Genomic DNA, 22,717 nt, shown 5'->3' on the forward strand with positions numbered 1-22,717 from the left:
GTTGTCCATTCCCCCTAGGGAGGAGGTTATATGTAGCTCCTTATAATTGGTTTCCCCCCTCCACCCTCCCAGTATCGCCACTCTCACCACTGGTCCTGAAGGGATCATTGGTCCTGGATTCCCTGTGTTTCCAGTTCCTATTTGCACCACTGTACATCCTCTGGTCTAACCAGGTTTGTAAGGTAGAACTGGGATCATGATAGTGGAGGGGGGCAGAGGGAGCATTTAAGAACTAGAGGAAAGTTGTGTGTTTCATTGATGCTACACTGAACCCTGAGTGACTCATCTCCTCCCCACTACCCCTCTGCAAGGGATGTCCAGTTGTCTACAGATGGGCATTGGGTCCCCATATCACACTCCCCCTCATTCACAATGATAGGATTTTTTGTTCTTTGGTGCTTGATATCTGGTCCTTTTAACAACAAAAGGTCACACAGGCTAGTGTGCTTCTTCCATGTGGGCTTTGTTGCTTCTGAGCTAGATGGCCGCTTATTTATTTTTAAGCCTTTAAGATCCCAGATACTATATCTCTCAATAGCCGGGCACCACCAACCTTCTTCACCACACTTACTTATGCACACATTCGTCTTCAGTGTTTAGGTGGGGAAGGTGATCACACAGTAATGATTTTTGTTCTTTGGTATCTGCTACCTGATCCCTTCAACATCTCGTGATCATACAGGCTGGTGTGCTTCTCCCATGTGGGCTTTGTTGCTTCTGAGCTAGATGGCCGCTTCTTTACCTTTAAGCCTTTAAGACCTCAGGCACTATATCTTTTGCTAGCCGTACACCATCTTTTCAGCACATTTTTTAATGCAGTTTTTGTGGTAAAATTAGGTGCCTTGGCTGATATTCAGGTCGGCTTATATGCGAGTGTATACGGTAACAAAACTTTAAGAGAGTGACCCCCAATGGTATGTAACACATCTGAGATAAACCACAATATGAACAAACAAATACAGAAAATGTCGCAAACCAGATCAGGCTTAAAATATATCAGCGGGGGATCAACTGACAAGATTTGTCCTTTGGCTCTTCCATAGTCATCTCTTCAATGCGCTCTGTTTAGTAACCACTTTCCTTCCATTCCTCTATTATGGATGGAGGGCGATCACCGGAGGCTTATTTCCCAAGTAGTTCCCATTCATTTGTCTTGGCCTCCTACTGCCATCCATAGCCTTCTGCAAACCAGATTCTCACAATTTAGACTCTGATACTATTCCCTCTTTTGACTTTCGAGTATATGATCTATAATCCTTCCATGTGGACTTAACTGACATCTCACTTAGATGGCTGCTTGCTTGGAAACAGTCCTTTAAGACCCCAGACGCTATCTTACCTGATGGCTGGGCACTATCTACTCTCTTCACCACACTTTGCTTTAGCACCACATCGTCGGTGTCACCTTCCTGAGGGCAAGTCTTGTGAAGGCCATGATGTCGGAACTAATGGTTATGAAGTTGGAGCTAGGATTTAGTGCAAGTTCAAGACCCATTCCTGGATCTATGTGTTTTTTGTTGTTTTTCCTTTTTAATCTGCCTTTGGCTCCTTTTCCAAACTTCCTTGCTAATTTATGGTAGAGACTCTTATTGATTGATTTGCTGATATTTAATTGAGGGCTTGTGTCTATGTACATGAAGAACATTGGTCTGTGGTCTTCTTGCAGTCTGAGTTGGGTGTGAAAATACTGTTGGCCTCATAAAGTAGGAAAGTGGTTCCTCGTCTGTATTTTGTGTTTGTATAGAATCTTTATTATTTTGCCCTTTCCTTTCTGGTAATGAATTTTCCAAAGAAATTGAGTCCACGGCTACTTTTTTGTGTGTTTGCCCATTTTGTGGAATAATAATGTTACAAATTCAATGATTAAATAGCTACATGCATACCCAGGGTATATTTCTTCTAGAGTGATCTTTGGTAGTTTGTGTCTTCTGGATATTTTGTTTCATCTAAGATGTAGAAGTGGTATTAATAGTGCTGTTGGTAATGTTTGCCTACTATCTTTTTAAATTAATAAATCATTTTACTGGGGGATCTTACAGCTCTTATAAAAATCCATACATCAATTGTATCAAACACATTTAGGCTGTATATCTTCCAATACAGATTTGCTTGTTCTATTTATTTATTAAATACTTTTATTGGGGGTTCTTTCATCTCTTATAACAATCCATACATTCATCTATTGTATCAAACACATTTGCACATATGCTACCATCACCATTTTCAAAGCATTCTCTTCTCACTTGAGCCCCTGATATCAGCTCTCTATTTCCCCCCCTTCCTTACCACTTGCCCTCCCTCGCAAACTTGATAAGTTATAAATTATTATTTTCATATCTTACATCATCCTCCGTCATCCCTCAACCACTTTTCCGTTGTTTGTCCTTGTGGATTTTAATGTCTCCTTTTCATTTCTGATGTTTTTCATTCGTATCTTTTTTGCTCTTAGAAAATCTAGCTAGAGAAAAAGATAAGGTGCCCTGGATGAAACGGATTGATGTAGTGGCTGCAATGATGGACTCAAACATAAGAAGGATTCTGAGGACAGCAGGGTGAGTTAGCAACAGTCAGTTGCTTAGCAAAGCAGCCTCTGATGGGATCTGAGGCTCAGCAGAGCAACAGAATTCAACAGCTTTGAGCTCAAGCAATATACGCACCAGTAGCAGGGAGAAGCAGGTCTTGAAGGAGCCTTAGGCTCTAGCTACACCATCCACAATCCATGAGTGGGCTTGGTCCACAGGTAGTGTAGCACACAGGTTGAGGCAGAGAACAAGCTGAAGCAACAGTATTCTGGTCCAGTCACCAGGGAGCAAGAGAGAGGGGGCGGGCCTTGCAGAGCCATTTATCTCATTGCCTTCCAATCAAGCTGCCACCTGATTTGTTAGATGCTTGAGCCTGGACACCTCATTGAGCTAACTCTGAACTTGCACTGACTGGTTTGTAAAATAGAGATGCGCACAACCTCTGGGTACCGTCGTGAGGGTTATATACCCATTTTCGTTGAGTCAGTGTTGATTCAGAGAGACCCCAGGGGACAGAATCGAATTGCCCACAGGCTTTTGAAGGCTGCAAATCTCTACAGAAGCAGACCTCCACATTGTTCTTCTACGTATCAGTTTCAAGCTGCAGATCTTTTGGTTAGTGGCCAGTGGCTTAGCCTCTGTACCACTAGGGCTCCTGTCAGTAAATCTTCACTCTCTCTCCTGGGCTAGTGGAGGTGAGGGGGAACTCTAAAGGGTATAAAGAATACAGGGGTGGGCAAGAGTCGATATAAAGAGGCAAATCAAATGGAAAATATCCACTGGGAGAATAGGATACAGACAAGATGCTGTCCATGCCCTCCTTCCTCCGATATTGCTAAACTAGAGGCTAGACAGGGATGCTTCAGTTGCTGAGTGTCTGCTTTCATTCTGGAGCAATGAGTGACTAACTGCCAGATCTGGGTTACTTAGATTGTTTGGTCCTCTTGCCTTTTATTTTTCAGCCCAGGTCACCAAGCTGAGAATAGGTCTTGGATTTGTATCAATCATGATCAATAAGAATGCAAAGTTACCTGAGATTTGATGGGACTGGTTCCGAAGGACCTGGTGACTAAAAGCATCCCCTATATACTTGTATAGGCCCCTTGCACTGTTGGTAGAGCACATTTACACCCACCTTATGACCACCCAGTGAAGGATGGAGAGAAGAGGTGCTCTTGGACTCCTTGCGATCTGAGGTCTCTGCTTTCTTTTTGCCAAGATTTCAGACTCCTGAATACAACTGTTGGGGGCTAAGACCCATCCTGCCTTCCCATGGGAAGTCAGTGAGTTATAGAGCTGCTCTTCCAGGCCTGTTCATTCCAGTGTGAACTGAAACTTCACTGCCCTCTGATTCAATCAGACCAGGACTTTCCCCAGAAAGCTCACAGCACACATCAAAGGTTCTCAGCCCACAGAACAAGTAAAGATGAGTGCTTTGAGGCAGGAGACCGGCTTGTGGAGTGGGGTGCCTCTGGGCACTTAATTGGAAAGTTGGGTTTGCCAACTCAATGGAGCTGGACCTGAGTACTTCGAGTTGAGGCTTATGGTGGAGTGGCCTGCCGTTTGGGAATTTATTGGTAGCCCTCAAAGAGCTTTGTAAGTGCCGAGCAGGGCAGGGGCCAAGTCAAGAGCCTGTGGGGCAGGGAGAGGCCTGCCTGCAGGCACCGCACAGAAGAAATTGTCCTGATTGAACGACTGGATCCTGAGCATTTCTCACCTGAATTGTAACCCATGAATCTCCCTAATAAGCCTCATAATTGGGTCGCCTGTGAGCTCTGTGTGGCCATTTCAATGGATTATAAAACACAGCAGAGAAGCAGAGCATGGGGAAAGTAGAGCGTGTTGGGAGGAACGGTTGGTGTCAGAATAGTGTTCAGAAGGATGGAGAGTGGAGGCACCTGTGAGGTCTGCCTTGTGGCATCCAGCCTTGGGAACTGGAGGAGGTCAGATTTGTGTGTACACACACACACACACACACACACACACATGCACACCCCAAATGCTGTTTCTTCAGAGGGTCAGAAATTTGAATCAAGTTTGAATTTTGCCAACCTGATGTAATCAATATCATTGTACCTGAAAACAACAGTCAAACACATCTCCTTGTGACATTCCTGGTTCAAAGGAGTGTTCATTTCCTGCTGCATGAAAGGTAGACGTCCAGCGTGGCACACAGGGACAATAGACTGGAGTGGCACATTGCAAGCTGTCATTTGTGTGCAGTGAACACTTTCTGCTGGGATCATGATCGTTCCCTAGATGCGTGCACACGCTTTGCATTTGCAATCGCATGAAACTGTTCGCATCCCACTTCCTAGTTGATGGTCTGAGGCTTCGAGTCGTTACAAAGAACTGTCCAGGGTCACCGGCCACAGTGAAACCAAGGCCCCAATGGGGCAGAGGACATAAAATAGAGATTCCTTGCCACTTGGCAGCTGTGTGACTCTGAGCAAGTATCATTTTTGGTTTTGGTTTTTAATCTATAACAGAATGGTGTGGCTAGGTCATCAGGCTAAACTAGGTAACACCGGCGAGGCGCTTGGCATAGTGCCTGTGCAAATGTGAGTGGCCAGCAAACCCTCGTGAGGATGCCCCGTTCCCGCTGTTCCGTAATCAATGGTTCCAGTTTTCATTCCTCTGCTGGGAGTCACACTGCTATAATTGTCTCTGGACAAATGGTTTGTTTTTCTGTTGTGGCATTTCCTTGGATTGTGTTCCAGGGACAGCATGTCCAGGTCGACAGGTATGATACCCCTTTTATGACGCTTTTGTTACAAGTTGCCAAACAGCCCTGTGGTGGGATGATTCTTATTTAATCGGCTGTTTCTAGACCCCTTTGGGTGAGCTGTTTCCCTACATTGGTAACTGTTAGGCCGGGCTGACTAGAGCAACATCCTGTGACAGACACTTGTATGTTTAAGAAAGAGATTTATGTCAAGAAGTCATGATCTATCAAGGACACATCCAAGCCCGTTCCCATTCAAGTCCATAAGTCCAACACCAGTCCACAAATCCCTCTTTAGGCTCACGCAGTCACAGGCAATGGTGCAGAATGCAGGGAGATCACAGGTGGGTGCAGAGTTGCGTGGATCCAAGGTCGGCAGAAACATGCCAGGGTGCCAGCAGCTTTCTGGGTGGCCGCCACGCAGGCGAGTCGAGGCAGAGGGAAAGAGAGAACTTCTCACGGTGCTCTTTTTGAGAAGGCCGCACCTCCAAGGAAGCACCATGAGGCTGTGACCTGATTGGCAGGTTAGATACCACCCCTCCACTTTTATATATCTTCAAGTTGACTTAAAATTATCTATCACAGTAACTCTCTGTCTGTGTCCACTCGGCCCATCAGAGAGCCAAGCAGCCATTCCCAATGGGGCCAGTAACTACTCTCAGAAAAGACTATCCAACCCTAGGCTTCTTAGAGCCAAAACTTATCAAACAGATTGTGTCTATGGTAAGGCATAAACTGGGCTGGTCAATAAACTGTACCGAAAATGCAAGGGAGAGCTGGCTTCTCTCAGGCTCTGTGGGAACTCTTTGAAAGCGCACTACAGGTAGATAAGAAGTGATATTGGGCGAGGGGGGAGCGTCTTCTGAGCTCTGCACTTGCAATGGCATGGAGGAGGAGTGTCCCGGAGCCACTTATCCTGGTCCTTGTAGGGGGAGTTTAGAAGACAAATGGCAGTACTCATTTCCCCTATGACACTACGTTTTGGAGAGGGTGCTGATGGAGACATGATGAGTGAGCTCCAGTGAGAATGCCGGACAGTTGTTTAGGGCCAGTGCTGCTGCTATGTGTGGACTCCCTGGCCACTTCCTGACCTGCCTCTAGGTCCCAAGACAAACTATGTCTAGTGACTGATGTGGTGGATCAGGTGTGCTTGCCTGGGTTTCCAGAACTTGTGGGAAAGGTGGCCTCCGCTAAGGGAGGAGTTTAGGTAAAGGGGGAACGTGGCTTTTCTCGGAGCCCATGGAGTGTAGTAGGCAGGGCGTGGAGCCCATGGAGTGTAGTAGGCAGGGCGTGGGGCTGGGCAGACATGCAGAGGTCATGTGATTTCTGGACCAACCCTCAGTGGAAGAGGGAATGTGTGTGTGTATGTGTGTGTGTGTGTGTGTGTGTGTGTGTGTAACTAAGCTACTAAGGTCCCTTCCTGCTTGGGAATTGCATCCTTCTCATTTGAGAATTGATGTTTGTGAGAAGCCCCAGCTCCACGACCCTAAGCGCAGAGCCCTGTTGTGAGGTCTGTCTGGGCGTGGAGATGTGAGCAGCTGAAGAAGGGACAACCAGAACGGGGCCTGCTGGCTCCCATCCCAGCCTTTCAAGCAAGATTTTCATCAAGCTGCCTTTCCCACGAGGTCTTTCCTGGCCACCCTCTGTAACATTTCAACCCACCCTGGTAGTTCATGTCCTCGCTCCTGATTTTATTGTTTCACGTTATGCTTTCACCACCCCTGTCCAACAGAATTTCTGTTTTATTCACTTCTGGCTTTTGTGTGATTTCTTCACTGGATGGTAAGACCGTAGAAGGGAGAGGCTTGTGCATTGTATTCCATGCACCACACTCCCAGTGAGAGCAGTGGTGACTTAGTAGAATTCTCAACTTCCATGCAGGCAACCAAGCTTTGCTTCTTGACCACTGCACCTCAAGAGCATCTGCCCATCTGCCGTGCCTGCTGCTGTTATACTAAGCAGGTTTATAGCAGAGCTTCCAGGTAGGAAGAAAGACCTGCAATCCACTTCTGCAAATCTACCAGTGAAGATCTTATGACCCCGAGAGCCTCATATCCTTGTTCGTGGGTTTGCCATGAGTCAGAACCCACTCAAGGACAGTTAACCACAGTGACATCTCCTAATACTGAAGCGGGGCCTGGCACATATTAGGCACCAGTGCACATCTGTTGGATGCTGAATAGATGAAGGTGTTGGCATCTTGAAATTTTAGGTAGACATTTGAAAGGTATGCACCAATTATGATCTTTGAGGGGTATCATGCCTCTGTTTACACCATCCCCCTCAACCCAAACCACCCCAACACCTGCTTCTGTAGGGATTGTCTCTAGTTTTAGAGTTTTATGACTTCTTATGTATTTATTTTGACTCTGTCTTTGTGGGTATGTGATTATACTGAAAAATTCATTGTTTAAAACTAGGCCTGACAGTATTGCCCTTGTTTGTTCTTCTAAGAATTTTATGGTTTTAGTTTTTAAATTTAGTCCTCAATCCACTTTGGATTTGTTTTTGTGTTTGACACGAGGCACGAATCCTGCTTCATTTTTCTGCATGTGGAAATCCAATTTTCCCAGAACCATTATCGAAGAGAGTTTTCATTCTGCATTGAGTAGATTTAGCATGCGTGTCAACATCAGTTGACCGAACATGTGTAGACGTATTTGTAGACTCGGAATTCTCTTCCAGTGGCCTCTATGTCTGTCGTAGCAGCAGAGCCAGGCTGGTGTGACTACTAGAGCTGTGTGGTCTGAGTCGGTTCCCACCATGGAGACCTTAAGCCTGGCCCTGCACCATCCTCACAATGGTTTCTCTACCCCACGAGGCTGATTGCTGGTGTTCCCCAGTCAAAGCTTAACGATGCCTCTGAAGTGAGCCAGGGTCATATAAACCACAGATACAAGAACAGATGTGGCAGTTAGTTGTCGCCCTACTCTAAGAAAAACTTAGTTCTTATTATGTGCTCTTACTTGCTACTTTCCCTCATAGAGAGATCACTGGAGACTCGGATACTGTGGCAAACTATGATGACATCGGACGGTGCCCAGCTACCAGAAAGAATAGTGTCGGGGGTCTTGAAGGCTTGTCTTAAAACAAGCAAGCATCCAAGTGATATGTCAGCAAAGTCCACCTGGAGGAAATACACCAGCTGGTGTGATCTAAGGATTATAAATAATAGATCCAGGACTGGAGTAAGGAATGGTAAAAGTGCTTAAATTCTGGGCATTTGGTTTGCAGAAGGCTATGGATGGTAGTGGAAGCCCCCAATCCATTTGCAGGGTCCCCCTCTGGATTAAGCCTCTGGAGAATCCCCTCTGACCATTAACAGGCACATGACTAAACTTGCTACCCGACAGAGTGCATTGGAAAGTAGATAAATGTAGATGTAGTTAGGTTAAAATGTAACACTGTATCATCTGTTTTCTATTTGACCCACTTTAAATTCATTCTAGTTTTTAATATTTCCTGCTTTTTTTCAATTGAGGTTTTCCTCTATTTCATTTTGTTATTGATTTTTATATGGTTTGTGTATCTTTTTCTTTATATGAAATCTAGGATCTGTAAATATATAGAGACAGCAATTGGATTAATACTGCCTCAGGGTCATGGGGGTGAGGGGTTGGGGTGGGAATGAGCTATTAATACTGAGTACAGGAAGAAGAAAATATTATAAAATTGATTTCTCTTTTTTAATATGATTAAGTCATTGAATTGTTTTTTAAAGACAAATGGTTAATATATCTACTACTTGAAAGATCCTAAAATGAATAATTAGTAAAAAGACAATTGAATAGAAGAATGGGCCATGTACATAATTGAGCAATTTGTTATAGAAATGCATATTGCAAATGCATATATTTTTATTCGCTAATATTGAGAGTACAGCCAAGATGTTCGTTAGAGGTGAGGATGGTGAGACTGGCTCATGCATTTTGGACATGTTGGGAGAGATCGGTCTCTGGAGAAGGATATTATGCTCAATAAAGTAAAGGGTGAAAAAGAGAAAAACCCTTGGCAGGTGGTTTGACACCATGACTGCAAGGATGGGCTCAGCCAAATGGACAGTTGTGAGGATGGCATGGGACTGGGCAGTGTGTGGTTGAGTTGTAGATGGGGCCACGACGAGTTGGAACTGATTCAAGGGCACCTACCAAGCAGTATTGAGAAGATGCTTTCCCCCCTATCATACTAGGGGGTACCCCCAAACACCCGGAATTATGCTGGGCAGAGCAGAGCTTTTGTAGTACCCATTTTCCCCAGTAGGCCAGCATCAGCCAACACACTCTGAGTTAATGCACCCAGTGGCATCACCTGGGAAGGTTCTCTATGGTCAAAGTGCATTGTTGTGTAAAAGCAATTTCTCTCGAACCTCATTTTTTGTGATGGTCGATTTTAGAGAACAGTGTACGGCTGTGAAATTTGGTTTCCTACTCGGAAAAAATGCCACAACTATTTTGATGTTGAACATAGCTTACAAGAACGAGTGGTTTTCTTGTTTCAAAAGAGGTGAAACGTCGATTGAAACATACCTCGTTCTGGACGTTCATCAACTTCTAAACAAATGAAATTGTAGACTCAGAGTGCATTTGGAGTTCATTCCACCAGCTCAGAATATTAATTAAGCTTTTTATTTAGAGGTTCTGAAAAGATTATTTTACACTGTGCAACAAAAAAAGACCTGGTGTGTGGCCGACAGGGACTGGTTTTGCCATCACGACAATGCACCTGCTCACACAGCCGTCTCAGTGGATCAGCTTTTGGCAAAAACGAGCCAGCTTCTCTTGCTCTGCACAACTTCTTTCTGTCTGTTTCTGCGAATGAAGAGGGACATGAAAGGACAGCAATTTGACGATGTAGAAGAGGTGAGGAAAAGAAAAACAAGGGAGGTGCTGTCAGCCATCCAAACAGATACGTTTGAAAAATGTTTCCAAGAATGGAACTGTAGCTTTGACAAATCTATTAAGTGTAATGGAGAGTAATTTGAAGGTGATAAGGTTGTTTTTTTTAATTTAAATACATAGCTTTGAAAAAATTCCAGATTTTTTTGGTATCACCGCAGATTGTAAAAAATTTGACAGTCTTTTTTTTAATTTGACAGGCTTATGGTGCTGTCTAATAAGCACTAAACTGCAATGTCAGCCATGCAAACTCAGCAGCCACTGCTTTGTGAAAGAAAGCTAGACTATTTGCCCTCATAATGATTTATAGCCCCAGAAAGTTAATATAGGGTTCCCATGACCTCACAACCTACAAAATGCACATGACGCAACCCTGCTTGCTGAAAGTGAGGAGGACGTGAAGCCCTTACGGTTAGAAGGGTCATAGGAATCCAAGCACTTCCGAATAAAGATCCAGGATCGCAGCCTTTGGCATGGATTATACCTCAATGTGAAGAAGACCCAAATCCTCACAACAGGACCAATAGAAAAAAATTGAAGTTGTCAATGATTTCATCTTGCTTGGCTTCACAATCTATGCTCATTCAAGGTCAGATGGCACATTGTATTGTACAGATCTGCTACACAAGACATCATTAAAGTGTTAAAAAGCAGAACTGTTACTTTGAAAACTGTCCCAAGCCATAGTATCTGTAATTGTCTCGTATTAAAGTTGGGCATTAAATAAGGAAGACCAAAGAAGAATCAGTGCATCTGGACTGTGGTGCTGGTGAAGAATATTGAGCATACCACGGGCTATGAAAGGACAAACCGCTCTGTCTTGGAAGGAGTACAGCAGAATGCTCCGTAGAGGCATGCATGATGAGATTTCATCTCGTACACTTTGAACATGCTTTCAGGAGAGACCAGTCTTTGGAGAAGGACATCTTACTTGGTAAAGTGGAGGGGCCGTGGAAAAGAGGCAGACTCGACGAGATGGATGGGCACAATGGCTGCAGCAATGGGACAGCACCGGAACAATTGGGAGGATGCACAGAACCGGGCAGTCTTTCCTCCTGTTGTGCACGGGGTCGCTGTGGGTTGATGGCACCTAACAGCAACATGAGTCAGAATTGACAGGGTGACATGGGCTTCAGTAGCACTTAGAGACTAAAAATAGTAACTTTTATATTGCTGTTAGAAGCAAGAATTACTATGACAGTTTGGTAATTAATTGAATTATTATTTCAAAATTAGAATATATATTTTAATCTGATCATCTCTGCTCATCAAAAGACATTACCAAAACAATGAAAAAATGAGCAAGCAACCAACTGGGAGACTATCTTTGGAAATCATATATCTGATAAGAATCCGATAATCAAAAAATATATAAAACTTCCACAACCTAAAAACAGAAAGCTAATAACCCAATCATAAAATGGGCAAATGACTTGAATAGACATTTCACAAAAGAGGACGATAAAATGGCCACCTCAACAAATGAGAACGTACTTCGCATCATTAGACGTCGGAGAGATGCCAACCCAGTTACAATGAGATGCCACTTCATGGCTACTCACCTAAGCAGAACAAGGCGGACTACCTGGAGGTGCTTCCGACTCATAGCCCTCCTGTTCACAGAAAACAAGCTCCCTGCCATCTGACTCACTGAGGCTCTCCAGGGTAGGCTGGAACTGCCCCTAGGAGCTGCTGAGACTCATCTTTATGGGAGGACTAAGTCTCATTTTTGTCCCGTGGAGCCACTGATGGTTTTGTACTGCTGGTTGGCAGCCTGGTGTCTAACCACTGTACCACCAGGGCTCCCAGCAACCATGTAGGTAGGCTAACATGCTCTGGTGTTTGTTTTTTAAAAATCATTTTACTGGGGCTCGTACAACTCTTATCATAATCCATCCATCCATCCATCCATCCATCCATCCATCCATCCATCCATCCATCCATCCATCCATTGTGTCAAGCACATTTGTTGCCATCATCATTCTCAAAACATTTTCTTAATACTTGAGCTCTTGGTATCAGCTCATTTTCCCTCTCCCTCCCTCGCCCTAACTCCCTCACAAACCCTTGATAATTTATAAATTATTATTTTTTTTCATGTCTTACACTGCCCGATGTCTCCCTTCACCCACTTTTCTGTTTTGTTCATCCCCCAGGGAGGGGGTTATATGTAGATCATTGTGATTGGTTCCCCTTTCTCCCCCACCTTCCTGTTACCCTCCTGGTATCTCTACTCTCATTATTGGTCCTAAGGGGTTTACCTGTCCTGTGTTTCCAGCTCTAATATGTACCAATGTACACCTTCTGATCTAGCTTAATTTGTAAGGTAGAATTGGGATCATGATAGTGGGGGACTATGGAGGGGGGAGGAAGCATTAAAGAACTAGAGGAAGGTTGTATGTTTCATCATTGCTATACTGTACCCTGATTGGCTCATCTCCTCCCTGTGACCCTTCTGTAAGGGTTTGTCCAGTTGCCTACAAATGGGTTTTGGTCTCCACCCCGTACCCCCCCTCATTCACAATGATATGATTTTTTTGTACTTTGATCCCTGATCCTATGGAAATCTCATGATCGCACAGGCTGGTGTGCTTCTTCCATGTGGGCTTTGTTGCTTTTGCGTTAGATGGCCGCTTGTTTACCTTCAAGCCCTTAAGACCCCAGACGCTATATCTTTTGATAGCCGGGCACCATCAGCTTTCTTCATCACATTTGCTTATGCACCTGCTTTGTCTTCAGGGATCATGTCTCAAAGGTGAGCATCATGGAATGCCAGTTTAATAGACCAAAGTGTTCTTGCATTGAGGGAATACTTGAGTAGAGGCCCAATGTCCATCTGCTACCTTCATACTATAGCTGATGATGGGGAACTAGATCTATGTGCATATATTTATAGGTTTAGTATGAAGGTCGCAGATGGACTGTAAACCTTTATGGGAGTGTAAAGTTTCTTCACGCCAAATCCCCACCGCCCACCCCAAGTGGTTTAAAACTGCTGGACTTACAGTGAGAAGCCCAACAGATAATCCACTACACCACCCGGGCTCCTTCACTGCTACTAGGATGGCTAAAGGAGAGAAACCAAAGACTCAAAACCAAACCAAACTCACTGCTACCGAGTCCATGCCCACTCATAGCAACCTCCCTGTGGGTTTCTAAGACTGTAACTGCTTGCAGGAGCAGAAAGCCCAGTCTTTCTCCCGAGGAGCTGCTGGTGGTTCTAACTGCCGGCCATGCAGATTGCAGCCCAATGCGTAACCACTATGCCACCAAGAACATGTCTAATGTTGGCAACAATGTGGGCAAATTGGAACACATCCATTACTGATGAGGATGCAAAATGGTAGAGTCATTGATCTAAACAGTGGGATGATCCTCAAAATATTAGAAACAGTGATCGTGCTGTGATGGTTGGATGTCATCAAGTCAATCCCACTCCCAGGGACCCCACATGCAATCCATAACTCCTGCCTGCCAGTGCTCTCTTCTGCTCCAAGCATGCTGTCCTGCTCCCAGGTGGATCCCTCCTGGTAACATGGGAAACAGATGTTAAATGCAGTCTTTCCATTTGCATGTCTAAGGAGCCTGCTGACTGAACTTCTTCCGAGGCAGATTTGTGTTGGAAGTTATTTCAGGATTCTTCACCCATAACACAGTTCAAGGGCATCGGTGCTCCTGCAGCCTTCCTTACTTGCCCAGCTCTCATGTATATGATGGAATTGAACATCACTGGGTTGGAAGAGGCACAGCCTTCAAAGTGATAGCTCTGTTCTCTAACAGTGAAGAGAGATCTTACTGTAGTGCAGTGACTGCTGTGAACACGAGCATTGACTCTGACTCCAAGTCGGGTAACATTTACGACACCTTCACTACTTTCTACTTTCATCGTGATGCTGTTTATTGGTCGAGTTGTAAGGATTTTGCTTTCTCTACATAATTGTAATCCACCCTGAAAGCTGCAATCTTTGATCTTCGTAAGTGCTTATTGACGCATGCTATGATAGGGATGGAGCTTCATGGCATTATGCTGAGTGAAGCAAGCCTATCACCAAAGGATGAAGATTCTGTGACCCCACCTGTGAAAGACAAGAACAACAAGAGACAAGAACAGACAAATGTACAGAGATCAGTGTGTTAGTGGTTACCAGGTTGAGAGGGATGGAGGAAAGGATATTAATACTAATGAAAAAATATCATTAAGGGGAGGGTTACACAGCCAATTGTTTAAATGTTGTTAATAAATAGTATCCTATTAACATGGAATTGACAAAAGATGTATAATAGAAAAATTTACAATGACAAATTAATTAATTAGGAGAAGCCGCTGAGACTACTTATGTACAATGAAATACCTCATGGGAATTGATGCCTTGGTCAGGAGGTTTAACGTCTTGGTTTCATGGGGCAAACTAATTAATTGGGGTACTAAAATATTTAACACTTCTCTTCTTCCTCCTAATTCATGGTGTAGATGTGGGTCTTAAAAGCCAGCAAGAAGTCATCCAAGGCATGGCACTTTACCCAGAGCAGCAGGGAAGGAGGAGAATTAGGCGTCTCAGGAGGATATGAAATGTGTGTGACTGTTTGTCTCTGTGAACAACTGTCTCCTTTCCCACGAGGCTGGAAGAACTGGAGTGTGCCTGGCTACCGTTGTGGAATGGTTTGATCAAAGATTCTATAGAATACTTTTGATCAAACGAGGAGAAATACAGGATAGATTTTTTTTTAACTCAAATTCTCATGGCCTCTAGATTTTCCAGGTTGATGAACCCCTGAAATTATTGCCCTGAGATAATTTTTAAACCTTAAACAAAAATACCCCCTAAAATAATGGTGAAATGGAACAATAGTTTATCCCAGCTAGTGAAAAAGGTCTGTTCTGAGCCCTGCACTTTAAAAAAAAAAAGGCTACCTCTATGGGATCAGATTGATAGTAACTAAAAAGATGAGCCAGGAGCCAGTGGGGACAGTGGGCTGATGTAAATGAGGGAGGAGCCACTTAGAAAGGGAGTGTGAGAATGCTACCTACGTGAAAAATGGAATAAGCGTCACCAAACTGTCCACGTAGAAACCCGAATTTGTGTATGTTTTGCCATGTATATTCTCAACAAGAAAGTAAAACAAAAATTTCAAGGGAAAAAACTAACAAAAGTGAAAATGTTTTTGCAACAAATGGTACAGAATAAACTAAATATCCTTATAAGGGGCTGTGTGTGTGTGTGGGGGGGGGGAGTTTGACCTCCACCTCACACCATATACAAACATTACTTTGATCCAGTTAGACCAGAGGACACACCTTGGGACAGATAAGAGTTCTCGACACATGGTCTGGGGGCGGGGGTGGGGGTGGGGAAGCGCTCTCGACACGTAGAATTCAGGAAAGATAAACCCCCCAGGAACAGTAATAGGGGAGCAATATCTTAAGGGTAGGGGGATAGTCAGGGAGGGGGAAGGATAAGAAAGGGGGAACCCAGCACAAGATTGAATATGTACAACTCCCCCCGCTCCCCAAATGGGTCGAATAACAGAAATGTGGCTGAGGGGAGACAATGGACAGTGAGATACAAAATAACAAAATATAATTGATCAAGGATACACAAAAGACGGGGGATGGTGGAGGGAGGGGGTAAAAGAGGAGCTCAAGAAGAAAATGTTATGGAAATGATGATGGCAACATGTAGAAATATTCTTAGTACAATGGATGTGTGGAATGTTGTAAGAACTTTTTTAAACTCCCAATAAAGTGATTTAAAAAATTAATTTGAGATAGATGAGGGACCTAAACAAAACAACTAAAGCTATAAAGTTTCTAGAAGTCACAAGAGATTATCTCTGTCATTTAGAGTAAGTAAAGTTGCTTAAGGCACAGGAAAAAGTTACCTTAGAAAAAATGATACACTAGACTAAATAAAAATCCAAAACATCTGCTTACAGAAGACAGTGGTAAGAAAATGAATAGGCAAACCACCAATTGGGAAAAATGTTTGCAAACTGCACATCTGACAAAGAACTGGTATTCCAAATATTTAAAGAACTCCTACAATTCAGTAATAAAAAGATGCACAAACGAATATTTTAAGTGGGAGAGAATTTAAATAGTGCTTGAGAAAGACATACAAATAGTCAATAAATTAAACCACTGTCACCATGTCGGGCCTGACTCAAAAATTAACTCTTTATGGGAACAACCAAATTCATCGTTTTCCCACAGAGACTCTTGTGGGTTTGAACCATCAGCCTTGCACTTATCAGCCCAGTGCTTAACTCATTGCACCATTAGGACTCCCAGTGGGTAGTATCGTTACTTGTAAGAGGAATGCAGATTGTGAACTATTATGAAATAAAATTAACAAACTACCCAGATTGGATAAAATTATAAAGACCTGCAACTCCACATGTTCACAAAGATGTGGACTGAACAACATGTATGTCCGCTTTGGTAATTCCCTATAAAATTAAACACATACCTACTATATGACACAGTAATTCTACTTCTAGGCATTTATCCAAGAGGTAGAAAATCATATGTCCACAAAGGAAAATCTGTACAAGAATATTTGTAGAAGCTTTTTTTTCATAATAGCCCCAAACTAGAAACTGTTCAGTGTGTCAGTTGAATTGATAAACTGAGGGACATCCATGCAATGGTATACTTAGAACTACCACATAAGCAAGAACCAATGGTGCTGAAGGAAGAAGTCCAAGTTGCACTGAAAGCCATTAGCTAAAAACAGGTATCTAGGAGTTGATGGAACCCTAACTGAAATGTTTCAACAAGCTCATGAAGCACTGGAAGGACTCATTTATCTATGCCAAGAAATTTGGCCAACTGGCTGGAAGAGGTCCATCTTTACACCCATTCCAAAGAAAGGTGACCCAACAGAAGGCTCAAATTATAGAACAGTAGCATTCACATCACATGCAAGTACAAATTTGCTGTAGCTGTAGATCATCCAACAATGTTTGCAGCAGCACATTGACAGGGAGCTGTCAGAGGTTCAGGCCGCATTCAGAAGAGGATGTGGAACAAGGGCTATCATTGCTGATGTCAGATGGATCTTAGCCTAACGCAGAGAACATCAGAACGATGCTTACTTGTGTTCTTATTGACTGTGCAAAGACATTTAACTATATGGATCATAAAAATTATGGATAACCTTGAGAAGAGTGGGAATTCCAGAACACTTCATTGTGTTTATTCAGAGTTTTACATGGATCAAGAAGCAGCTGTGCAAACAGAACAAGGAATACTGCATGATTTAAAAATCAGGAAAAGTGTGCATCAGGATTATATATTATCACCAGACTTATTCAATTTGTGGATGAGCAAATAATGCAGCATCAGGATTGGAGCAAGGTTTATTAACAACCTGTGATACGCAGATGACACAGTCGTGCTTGCTGACAGTGAGGAGGACTTGAAATGCTTGCTGATGGAGATCAAGGATTGCAGCCTTCAGTGTGGATTGCAACTCAATGTGAAGAAAACCCAAATCCTAACAACTGGACAATGGTGCTCGTGATAAATGAGGAAAAGACTGAAGTGGTCAAGGATTTCAACTGGCTTGGAACCACAATCAATGCTCATGAGAGCAGCCCTCAGGAGATCCAAGAGTGCATTATATTGGGTAAGTCTGCTGCACAGACCTCTTTAAAGTGTTGTAAAGCAAGGATGTTACTTTGAAGACTAAGGTACACCTGATCCAAGCCATGGGATTTTCTATTGTTCTGTATGCATGGGAAAATTTGATATTGGATAAGGAAGATCAAAGACGAATCTGCACCTTTGAACTATTGTATTGGCGAAGAATATTGAAAATATCATGGACTGCCAAAAGAACAAACCAATCTGCTTTGGAAGAAGTCCAGCCAGGGTGCTCCTGAGAGGCAGGGGTGGGGACACTTCTTCTGACATGCTTTGGACATGGTACCAGGATAGACCAGTCCTGGAGAAGGACACCGTGCTTGGTGAAGTCCAGGGGCTTGGAAAAGGGGACAGAGGGGCTGCAACAATGGGCTACAACCTAAGAGTAATTGTGGGGGCGGCGCAGGCCAGAGCAGCGGTTCATTCTGCTGTGCATACACGTAGGATTGCGGACAGTAGGAACTGGCTTGATGCTCCACGGCACCCAACAGCAGCAATAACCAAAGGGAACGACCTGCTGATGCATGAACGAGCCATACGCCCTCACACCATGGTGCTGCGTCTGCGAGACGTTCTACAAAAGAACATCAGCTATTGATTGCTACATGAGGTTTTTGAAAAGATGAAACAAATCTAGGATTTCAACAGCTAGGAGTGGTTGCTCCTAGAGGATTAAGGATGGAGAGAGATTGTGAAGGAATATGATGGAACATTTCTGGATGCCAGTAACAGGCAATCTTGGAAGGTTTACACAGTAGTATGCTTTTGTTAAAAGCTACCTAATGTACATACAAGATGTGCACATTTTATTGCGTGTTTTACCTCATGAGAAAAATAATGTGAACTCTAGTAAGTAATCTGTATGCTTAAGTTCTTAGGGGACCTTATACTAATGTCTTCAGCATACTTTGAATTGCATCACAAAAACAAGAAAGACTGATGTGCAATAGAGGAGAGACAGAATCCTCAGGAAGCAAACAGTGAATTGTTTATTTTAGTAGCTAAGTGGTGAGTGTACAGGAATTCACTGTGTACTTGTTTAGATTTTTATGCATATTCAAAAAATTTCATAATAAAACTGGAAAAGCGACTCACCCTATTGCTGTTGATCCGACTCCCATTCATCAGGTCCCGCGGGCGGGACAGAGTAGTGTTGTCACTGGGGCCTTCCGCGGTCGTAATGCTCCCAACAGCAGGTCATCAGATTTTTCCAACTACCAGGCCTTTTCCGTTGCACCGGATTAGGGGACTCGAACCACCAATATTTTGGATAGCAGCTGAGTAATTAACTATTGCCACCACCAGATTCCTTAAGTGAAAAAGTAATTCCTACCATCTAAAACCCACTCCATCGAGTCGATTCTGACTCATAGTGACCCTGAAGGACAGAGTGGGCCTGCCCGGGACGGTCAAGCTTGGCCAGGGTAGAAAGCCTTGTCTTTGTCCAGCAGGGAACCTTACTTACTGTTTGCAGCCCCGTATGTTACTCACTTGTAATTCTTGAGTGTTTGGCACAGCCCACAACACAAACATGTCAACTGCCGTCAATGCAGCATCTTCCACTAACACTTGTCTGACAATGCTTACATGAACTCCATCAGAGCCCACTCTTTGCTGGGTCTCTGCGATTTACAGGGTGGTCCAGGGCCTGACCGCATATCTTTTTCCATCTTTTCATGTTCAATCTTTTTGTGTTCTTGAGTTTAAAACATGTCTGTTGTAAACAGCATACACACTTTCTCCTCACTTATTGGCTGTCTCATTAGTCAACCATTCAAATTTACGGCAACAGTAAAAAACATGTACTACCTGGCTGTTCAGTGCATCAATATACGTGAAGCAATAGGGACACATCGGTGCAAGATGACAGTAGCACTGAGATTATGTGTCAGTTTTTCTGAACCATGACTCTCAGTGGTTGCACAGTTGTGTGAGGAGCTTATCTGGCACTTATGTAATAATGTAGCCATTCTCCATCCTGTGATCTGATGTAGTTATCCTCCGGGTTAGCATAGCACCAGTAGTTTTTTAGAATCTAACTATGTTGCTAAGCGAGGAGAGGGTGTAACTGGATCTTCTTGTAAACAATCTTTGCCACTCTTGTCTTTTGATTGGAACCGTTAGTTAATTTCATTCACTGTAATTATTGATGAGAAGTGACATTTCTGCCATACTCTTGTGTGTGGATGTAGCTTTCTTTGTCTTTGCCCTTTAGTACTCCTTGTTTTTGTGTTTTGTTGGCTTATTGCAGTGAGACTTTTTGTTTTCTTTTTCTTTTGTGTAGGTTCTTTATATTTTTCCTATGGTTACTATGACTATTATATTTAAGAGCTTATAACACTCGAGGGTACGTTGTTACCAACTTAGATTTAGTAGCCTACAAGAAATTCTGTGTCTATACCATTTCTGCCCTTCCCTTGTTGTTATCACTAAATATATCTTTATATTCCATGTGCCCTGTAACATACCGCCAACCTTCTTTCATATGTTTGCTATTAAAAAGCCTGAAGGACCAAATAATTATAATCATCAAATAGTAATATCTTGTTTTTAGTCTCTTTTCTAGGGATCTTTATTTTTATGTGTAGCTTTGCTAGTGTTTCCCCCTTCTATGAATATTTTTGTAGTGTCAATCTGGATTTGAGCTCTCCTAGTTTCTGTTTGTTTGGGAATGTTTTAATCTTACCTGGATTCTTGAAGGACAGTTTCACTGGTTTTCTTGGTTTAAAGTGTTTTAAATATATCAGTTCGTTGCCTTCTGGCCTCCAGTGTCTCTGAGGAAATTTGGTGTTTAACCTCTTTGGGGTCCTTTGAATGTGACAGTTTGCTTCTCGTTGCTTTTAACATTCTCTTTTTACCTTTCGTTTTTGGGGGTTGGGCTGAGATCCGCGCAGTCAGCAGTTCTAAACCACCAGGAGCCCCTCAGGAGAAAGACTGGGCTCTCTGTTCCTGCCAACAATTGCAGTCTGCGTTTGCTATGAGTCAGCACCAACTCGGTGGCAGTGAGTTTGGCTTTTGTGTGTGTAACTGTGATGTGTTGTGGTGTCCATCTCTTTGGGATTATTCTGCTTGGGGTTCTTGAATTGGTAGTTCCGTGTCGTTTGTTAGATTGGGAAACTTTTCTGTCATTATTTTTCAGATATCCTTTCTATCCCTTTCATTTCCTTCTGGAATTCCCATGATGGATGCACTTTATGCCTTGTTTCCCATACATCCATTACACTGTGCACAGCCTTTGTGAGCCTTTCTTGTTCCTTTTCGGCATTTGTGATCTCAACCATCTTAGCCTCTAACTCGTTGATTATTTCTTCTGCCTGGTTAAATATGTTGGTAAGTCCTTCTCAAATGTTTCTCGTGTCAGCTATTACCCCTTTCAGTTGCAATACCTCTTTATTAAAAAAAATTCTCATGTGTTCATTACTTCCTTCAGTTCGTTGCGTAATCCCTAAGTTCTTTAATCATGTTTAATGTTGTATTCTATTCTTCCATGTTTTTCTTTATTTGGTCACTGGAATTTTCAAAGGCGCTAACTTTCTCAGTTTTCCACAATATGCATATTTACCTACATGACTTTCTGTGGACAACTTAAACGGACAAATCTTTGACCTTTGTTTACCACTTCTTCACCTCCCTGGGTCACTCCCTCTCCCTCCTTATACTAATGGAGAATTCCAGACCCCATTTTTCAACCTTTACTTGTCTCCAAACACAACAGAGAACACCGTGGTCAGTCTGCCACCAGCAGGTACCATCTCTCAGCCAAGATGCTATGTACTAGTCAATCTCTCTACCAGGACACAGTCCCCTCTCTCTGATTGCCACTCCCTTTTCTTCTCTGTCTCTGTGATCTGGTTGTAATCAGAAAGTCCACCTCCCTTGAGACTCCATGATGGATGGGTGTTGCCCTCCAAGTTTGCTGAAGTGTCTTTCCCTGCTCAGTGGTGGATGCCTATGAGCAGGCATTCAGGGGGAGCGAGGGTAGACTGTCCTTCATTTCAGGAGAAGGTGCCGATCATCCCCAAAAGGACTTCTAGAAGATTTACTGATTGTAGCAGAGCCCCGGCGGCTTTGTGGCGGTTGAGGGAAGTGTCCACTTAGATGACCCATCCCTGGCTCCGCTTTACAGAACCTTCTGTGGGAGTTGATGTCAGTTCTGCAGCCAACAATAACTAGGGTTTGATTTGGTGTGTGTTCTGGGAATGGGGGGAGAGATAGGCAGGTAGTCACACTCCAAATGGGCCCTCAGAGACGTCTGCCTTGTTGCTGTCAGAGTCTGCCCCATGGTATATTGGTTGTGGTTGTGTTTCCCGGCACACAGCAGCCTGTTAGCAGTGCTCACTGCCAATGGTGAGGAAGCAATGACAAACCCAAATTAATCCCCGGGGATGCTGGCCCTTTGGCTTCAGAGGCCCGATCTCTGGGTTGTACAGAGACTCTAGGAGTGTGTTTATTATGGGAACCGAATCCACTGCACAGACCTTCTGTACAGTAGTCCTGCAGCTGGCAGTGTCCAGGCCGGGGAGGTGCTGACCCAATGGAAATGGATCCCCAGCGAGGTCTGTTTTGTTGAGATGAGAGCCCCCCACTGGATTACCTGTGCGCTGGCTGTGGCGTATCCTCTACTTTAAAGTCCTGCTTTCTAGTGCACAGCAGCCTCAATCAGCAGTCCTGAAATGGAGAGTTGGCAGACCCAGGCAGAACCCCTGGGAGGGCTGCTCTGTTGGTCTCGGTGGCAGTGAGTTTGGTTTCTTTTTCACTTCCTTTCTGGGACCAAGGGGGTTGTGGCTCTTTCCAGCTTCTTGTGAAAAGCACTGCACGTCGGATCCGTGAAACATAAGGGACAAGTGCATGACGTTGCATAGCCGCCGTTACATTATTGCACGGAGTGGTTCTGCTGCCCCCACGTCCTCCTGCTTCCATTCCTGGTTCC

Source organism: Tenrec ecaudatus, chromosome 8, assembly GCF_050624435.1.
Source record: "Tenrec ecaudatus isolate mTenEca1 chromosome 8, mTenEca1.hap1, whole genome shotgun sequence".
Classification (NCBI taxonomy): Eukaryota; Metazoa; Chordata; class Mammalia; order Afrosoricida; family Tenrecidae; genus Tenrec; species Tenrec ecaudatus.